Genomic DNA, 6,195 nt, shown 5'->3' with positions numbered 1-6,195 from the left:
ACAGTTAAGCTATTTCTATCCAGGAAAAGTTAACTATTTAAATACCTGTCCCAAATCAACTTACTATAATGAACTTGGCTTGAAAATCCCCAGCAGTCATCACAGATTTTTACAAACATTCATGATGCACTAATTGAAAAAAAATAAACAAATGAAGTCAGTCAGCATAATTAAAAGTCTTTATGTGATATCTTATGATTCAGTGAGATATATTCCATATTTCTCTGATTTTACTTTGTTTTCCTTGCCTTTGCAGTCGGAATAATATTCCCGCTCCAAGATGCCCATATCTTATAAACATGCCTGTCAAATGGGAGAGAAGAATTAAGGTTTCAGATAAACCAAGGTTGATAATCAGCTGATCTTACCGTGGTGAGATTACCCTGGATCATTCAGGTGAGCCAATGTATTCATAAGGACATTTTGTTTTCATCCAAGAATATGGAACCTTTATTTTAACATGATCACTGTACATCTGCAGTATGGGAGTGATCCCTTTAGAAAGGGAACTGATTACTAGAAGAAACAATGACAAAACCCATCTGATATTTAATGTGAATCCATAGGAGTTTAAGCTTCAAATCCAGCCAAGAAGTTGGTTACCATCTCTTTCTGTTTTGCGTCTGACTCTTCTGAGATCTTTCCATCAGCCCTGATTTTGCCCAGTAGGCTTTGGTGCTGGCTGATAACATGCGACAAGAAAGCATTCTCAAACTTCGTGATCTTGCTGGGCTCCAGCTTATCGAGATATTCCCCGACATCCACATAAATCAAGCCTCTGCTCTTCAACAGCCACGGAATCATCCTGTCCTGGCTTCAGCAACTCAGTCAGATGCACACCATGACTCAAGAGATGCTGAGTAGTATTCTGTTGTGTAAACATACCACAACTTCTTTATCCAGTCATCTGTACAATGGAATACTACTCAGCCATAAAAAAGAATAAAATAATGCCATTTGCTGCACCATGGATGGACATGGAGATTGTCATTCTAAGTGAAGTAAGCCAGAAAGAGAAAGAAAAATAGCATATGATATCACTTACATGTGGAATCTAAAAAAAAAAAAGACACTATGAACTCATCTACAAAACAGATACAGACCTAAAGACATAGTAAACAATCTTATGGTTACTGGGGAAAAGGGATGGGAAGGGATGAATTTGGGAGTTTGGGATTGGCAAATGTTAGCCACTATAAATAAAAATAGATTAAAAAATAAGTTTTAAAAAAGAGTTCTTGAGTAGCAGCATTGAGATCAGAACCAAACTGGGCAGAAGCCACAACCTCAGGATACTGAGCCAATGCCAGTTTCATGTACCTGCCACCTGCTTCACCGCCCTGGTTGAGGCAGCAAATCCGACAAGGGAAACAGACAAACTAGCATTAATGGCAGGACGAATACCTTTGTAGAACAATTCTGTTTTCAAGAAGATCTGTTAGAAGTTGGAAGAGGGAGGTGGAAGGTCAGTGTCCAAGTGATGCTTCATAAGAAAGACTGGACAAGCCACTGCTGGTTTGAAGACGGAAGAGGGCACAAGCTAAGGGGTGCAGACAGCCTCCAGGTGCTGGAAAAGGCAAAGGAAGGAAACAGATTTTCCCCTGGAGCCTCGAAAAGGAATGTAGTCCTGCCAAAACCTTGATTTTAGCCCAGTTGGACCCACTTCAGACTTCTCATCTCAAACATGGTAAAATATTAAATAAATATTTAAGCCACTAATTTGGCGGTAATTTGTAGTAATCAGAAACCAAAACAGAACTTAATATTTTCATATGATTTTGAAGTTACATGTAAAGGTTCTGCTCCTCTTTTAATACTAATTAATACTAATATATTTATGATTGTCATAAATATAAAACATGTCCTTGGATCAAAAAGTTACCCTTTATCTTATTACGTGTCATTTTACCTGGAAATCACACACACAGACACAGACACATACACACACGCAAATCACACTTATATCTTTGATTCATTCCTTTATCATTCATTTGTCTTTTCAACAAATTTTTATGTTATCTTAAAAGTTCCTTATCTGAAAAGTTTCCATTCATTCCTAGTATTCTGATCTCTTACAGAACAAATTAAGCAATGACATTTCTCTGACCTCCCCTCTACTCCCCATATCCTCGCCCCTGTTCTTAGTGAACTCCGCCTGACCAGAGAGTGCATTTCTGACCCCAGATTCATTCTCACCTATTGAAAGAATCAGGGTCATTAGAGGAATTCGGATGCATCTCCTGCTGCAACCACAAGGGGGTGCCATGTCCACAGAATAGTGCTTGATCCGAAAGATGGAGCCAAGAACTAATTAAGGAACACTTTTGATTCCTTAATTCCTGCTGGACCCGGGGGCTCTGACACAGCACCACTCACAGACCGAGTCCACCATGTTGGATGGCCGTCCATTTGCCTTCCCAGTCTCCACTGCAGCCTTCTCAGAATTCTCGGTAAGAGGGAGCCAAGTAGTCACATGGCCACAAAGCCACAGCCTAGAACAACATACACCTTTCTTCTCCCAGACTCCTCCTTGGCTGCTCCTTTCTGACCTTTTGTATTCAAAATATCAGGTTACAGTTCCTTCCCGGACAATGGCTTCCTGGCCACCTCTAACAGCAGGGATTCTTGTAAGACCCTCTACCACCCAGAATTCCCTGACTCTCCCTTCAGGTAGGGACTTACTGGTCCCTCTCGCTTGAGCAAAGGAAAACAAATGAAAAATAAAAGCAAAAGGACAGTCTCCAGAGTGCATCCCACGACACATAGCAACTAGAATATTTACGCTGTTTTAAAAGACGAATCCTATATTCCCACTTGCTTAGTTTGTATTATTATTTCAAAGTGATTGAGTATGTTACCCTTTTCTTTTAGTAGAAAACTTTTATTTTCTCAGTCAGCTGATTCTCTAAGGCCAAAGAAGTTTCACAAAGCAGGCAATGTTTCATGTCTTTATTCACCCCGTTCATAAAGGAAAGAGTGTTTAATAGCTGAGCCTTGAAATACAACTTTTCTCTCTCTTTCCCACATTGTTCTTGGAAACTGTGGACAAAGCATGTCACCTGCCATTTCAGTAAACAAAGGGTGTTGCCGCGGCCATCGAGCCATCAGCCACTGCAGCCCCTCCCTCACTGATGGTGCACCCAAAGGGATGCACAGCGGAGAAAAACAGGATGCTGGCCCAAGGTAGTTAAGGTGCACATTAAGGAATAATTTCCATAAGTCCAGACTCTTGCATCTTCCCATACATAGAAAAGCCTTAAATTCATTAACCTGAGATGGCTGTTGTGTTTTATTTTTTTAATAATTGGCATTCATCTTTTGATGTTGGACTACCTGTTTTGATTTTTTTTTTTTTGGCAAAAATGCCTACATAACTTGGCTTCTATCATTTCTCTTAAGAACAGTCCCTCAGAGCTAGCTATCTGAGAAGCTGTCTCCCAGGCTTAAGTCCTCAGTAAGTCTACCGGGTAAAAGATAATTCTCCACTTTTAGGTTGTGCATTTCTCTTCTGTCGACAAAACCCACAGCTGTAAGTCGGTTTTCTTTAAAACTGTCAAGCTTAATTTTCAAAAAGTTCAAAGCATCCCAGAGATGTAGAATATCTGTGTCAAAGATATATTTATTCACAAGTGAGGGATCCCACAGGATGGTAGAGCTGGTTCACACTGCGTTTGAGAAACAGATTTGTATCACCTGTCTGAGAAAACCCACAGAAATAGGTTGGCTAAGTTAGAGAAAGGACAGGTTAACGTTCTACGGGCCAATAAAACTGTAACCATTGTGGTTCCCTACTCATTTGCATCGGTACCAGAAATCATCTGCTTCTGCGTGACACGAAGCTACAATTAACATGTCACTTCGCGGAGCCTGGGCCGGCCATAATCAATAGTAAACCAAAGCTGCATTACCCTATAAAATAAAATAATCTTTGTCTGGGTTTGTTAAACAGTGCTCAGGGATGACACCAAAATCATATGCTTTCCTCCCTTTGTTTTGTTTTTTTTCCCCAAGTTTTTGGTGGTTTTTCGCTTCACAGTTAGGTAGGAAATCTTATGTCCACTTCACTCTTTCCCCAGGATTTATTCTTTCCCAATTCATGTTTTAAACTTCTGCATCTTTGGTCTGCCTTTCTATTAAGGGTGAACTCATTCACCTAGTAGTCTTTTAGCATCTTCCATTCGCCAGGCCATGACAGATGTGAACAACAGTTTACATGTCACGAACTGCCTTGATACCAATAGTCTCATTTTTCTTTACTATTTAAAGAGATACAGGGTAATTCAAGAACTAAACAAATTCAAAAAATGATCACTCAGTAACTAGGTTTTATATAGTTATAAAAATGGTTTACTTTTTTTTACTTCTTGGATCCTCACAAAAAGTTTAGAAGATAAATTTTTGTTACAGAGCAAGAAACTGAGGCTCAAAGAAGGTCATTTCTTTGCCACACGTGAGCAGAAAGGTTTCAGTGCATCTGCGTTTCCCACAGGCTTCACTGCTTTGAAGCTATTATTTTTCGAGCATTAGGATTGAAGTTTTCCATTTCAAGTTTAGGTTTATCTTGACTGTAGTTTAAATGCCAATCTGTGATATAAAAAAAAAATTAAGAGATAGTTCAAAATCACTTGCTAAACGAACTTCTATAACTGACAGTTCTTCTAAATTATAATTGGGGTAATAATTGGTAAAATGCTGCTCTTTCCTGACATCCATCAAATCTGTAATTTTCTGTAAGATGTGTGGCCCAGGAAAGCATCTTTTTTATTGTTTAGCCTTAATTATTGTCAATTCTGAGTTAATCAACCTCCCCAGGTGTCTCCCTTGAAGTTTGAGTGTCTCAAAGTCCCTGGAAACAGTCCTTCTGTTAAAAAAAGTCATATATATATGTATATATACACACATACACACACACACACATACACACACGTATATATGTATATATATAAAGATTGTTTCTTTATATATATAAATGTAAATCCAATTCTGTCTTCAACTGTTACCTATTTTATTTGAGAAAACATCTCTTTACATATTTATATATAAATGTTTTATATATTCAAATTATATATAATATATTTATATAAAGTATATATATTCATATATAAATATATATAAATTACATATTTCTATAGACTTCATATATATTTATATACATTATATATATATTTATATATAAAGAGGTGTTTTCTCAAATAAAATAGGTAACAGTTGAAGAAAGAACTGCACTTTTCCAAATTCTGAGATGACCTGAGGGTTTCTGTTCACTGACCGTCCACATGTTAGAAGGCACAAATGAAAGACAGAAGAGGATGTGGGCTCAGCATGGGAGGCGGAAGCTCAAGAGTGATTCTGAGCCAAAACTCACTTCATCCCTATTGACCTTACGTACGTCAGCTGAGGAAGCTGTGAGCAATGAGCTAGATAATGCACAAGAAAGCTCTTAGTAAAATTTAAATGTAACACAGATGCCGGGTGTGACCCACGAGGATGCAAACCCCAGCACGCCCACTTCCGTTAGGTCCTGAAACTGCACGTGTTCGTCCGGCTCACGCAGGAGACCTGCGCATGCTCCTTCCAAGCCTGGGGCCCCATCCCCACCACCTTCTGTCCTCCACCTCCCGACCTCCACCTCCCCTCCCGCTGGCCTGGAGACTCCCGCAGAGAGAGCACTTCCTCTGGAAATTTTCCTTTGTCCCCAGTTCTGGGTTGGTTGTCAGCAAGCCCTCTACTTCCATCAGGATGTTTATGCAGTCTCATTACTCGCCCACCCCAGCAGTACATTCAGCTTTCTTAGAGAAGAGGTTGCATCTATCCATATCCCCATCACTTCAGCCCGTTCACAGGGTATGGCAGTCACTGGATACATATTTGTGGAGTGAACTTTAATCTGCCAAATGACGTATCTCCATCTGTTACATCTGGACAAACTGTGTTGACCCCTGAATACTTCACAAAGAAAATATATGAGGTTTAAAGGATATGGTCCCTACTCAGTAGATGATGTACTAAAGTGTATAGATGAAAGACATTTACAGAATAATGACATCGTGTTTACGAACAAGTAGAGAATGCATCATACAGACAAGTAGGGATGACTGTGGATAAAAAAGGAAGGAAACGTTTTATAAGAAATGGGAAAGATTGATGCATCCTTTCAAAATAACCTTAAATCATCAGTATTCAAAACTACAAATT

The 6,195-nt window shown here is 39.2% G+C and overlaps 1 pseudogene; it reads right to left on the bottom strand.

Moving 5' to 3' along the window:
* Positions 1 to 570: 570 nt before the first annotated feature.
* On the bottom strand, positions 571 to 5,757 carry LOC123618214 (ATP synthase F(1) complex subunit alpha, mitochondrial-like; annotated as a pseudogene).
* Between the last annotated feature and the right edge of the window lie 438 nt (positions 5,758 to 6,195).

Source organism: Camelus bactrianus, chromosome 1, assembly GCF_048773025.1.
Source record: "Camelus bactrianus isolate YW-2024 breed Bactrian camel chromosome 1, ASM4877302v1, whole genome shotgun sequence".
Classification (NCBI taxonomy): Eukaryota; Metazoa; Chordata; class Mammalia; order Artiodactyla; family Camelidae; genus Camelus; species Camelus bactrianus.
This window is presented reverse-complemented; position numbering and strand designations above follow the sequence as displayed.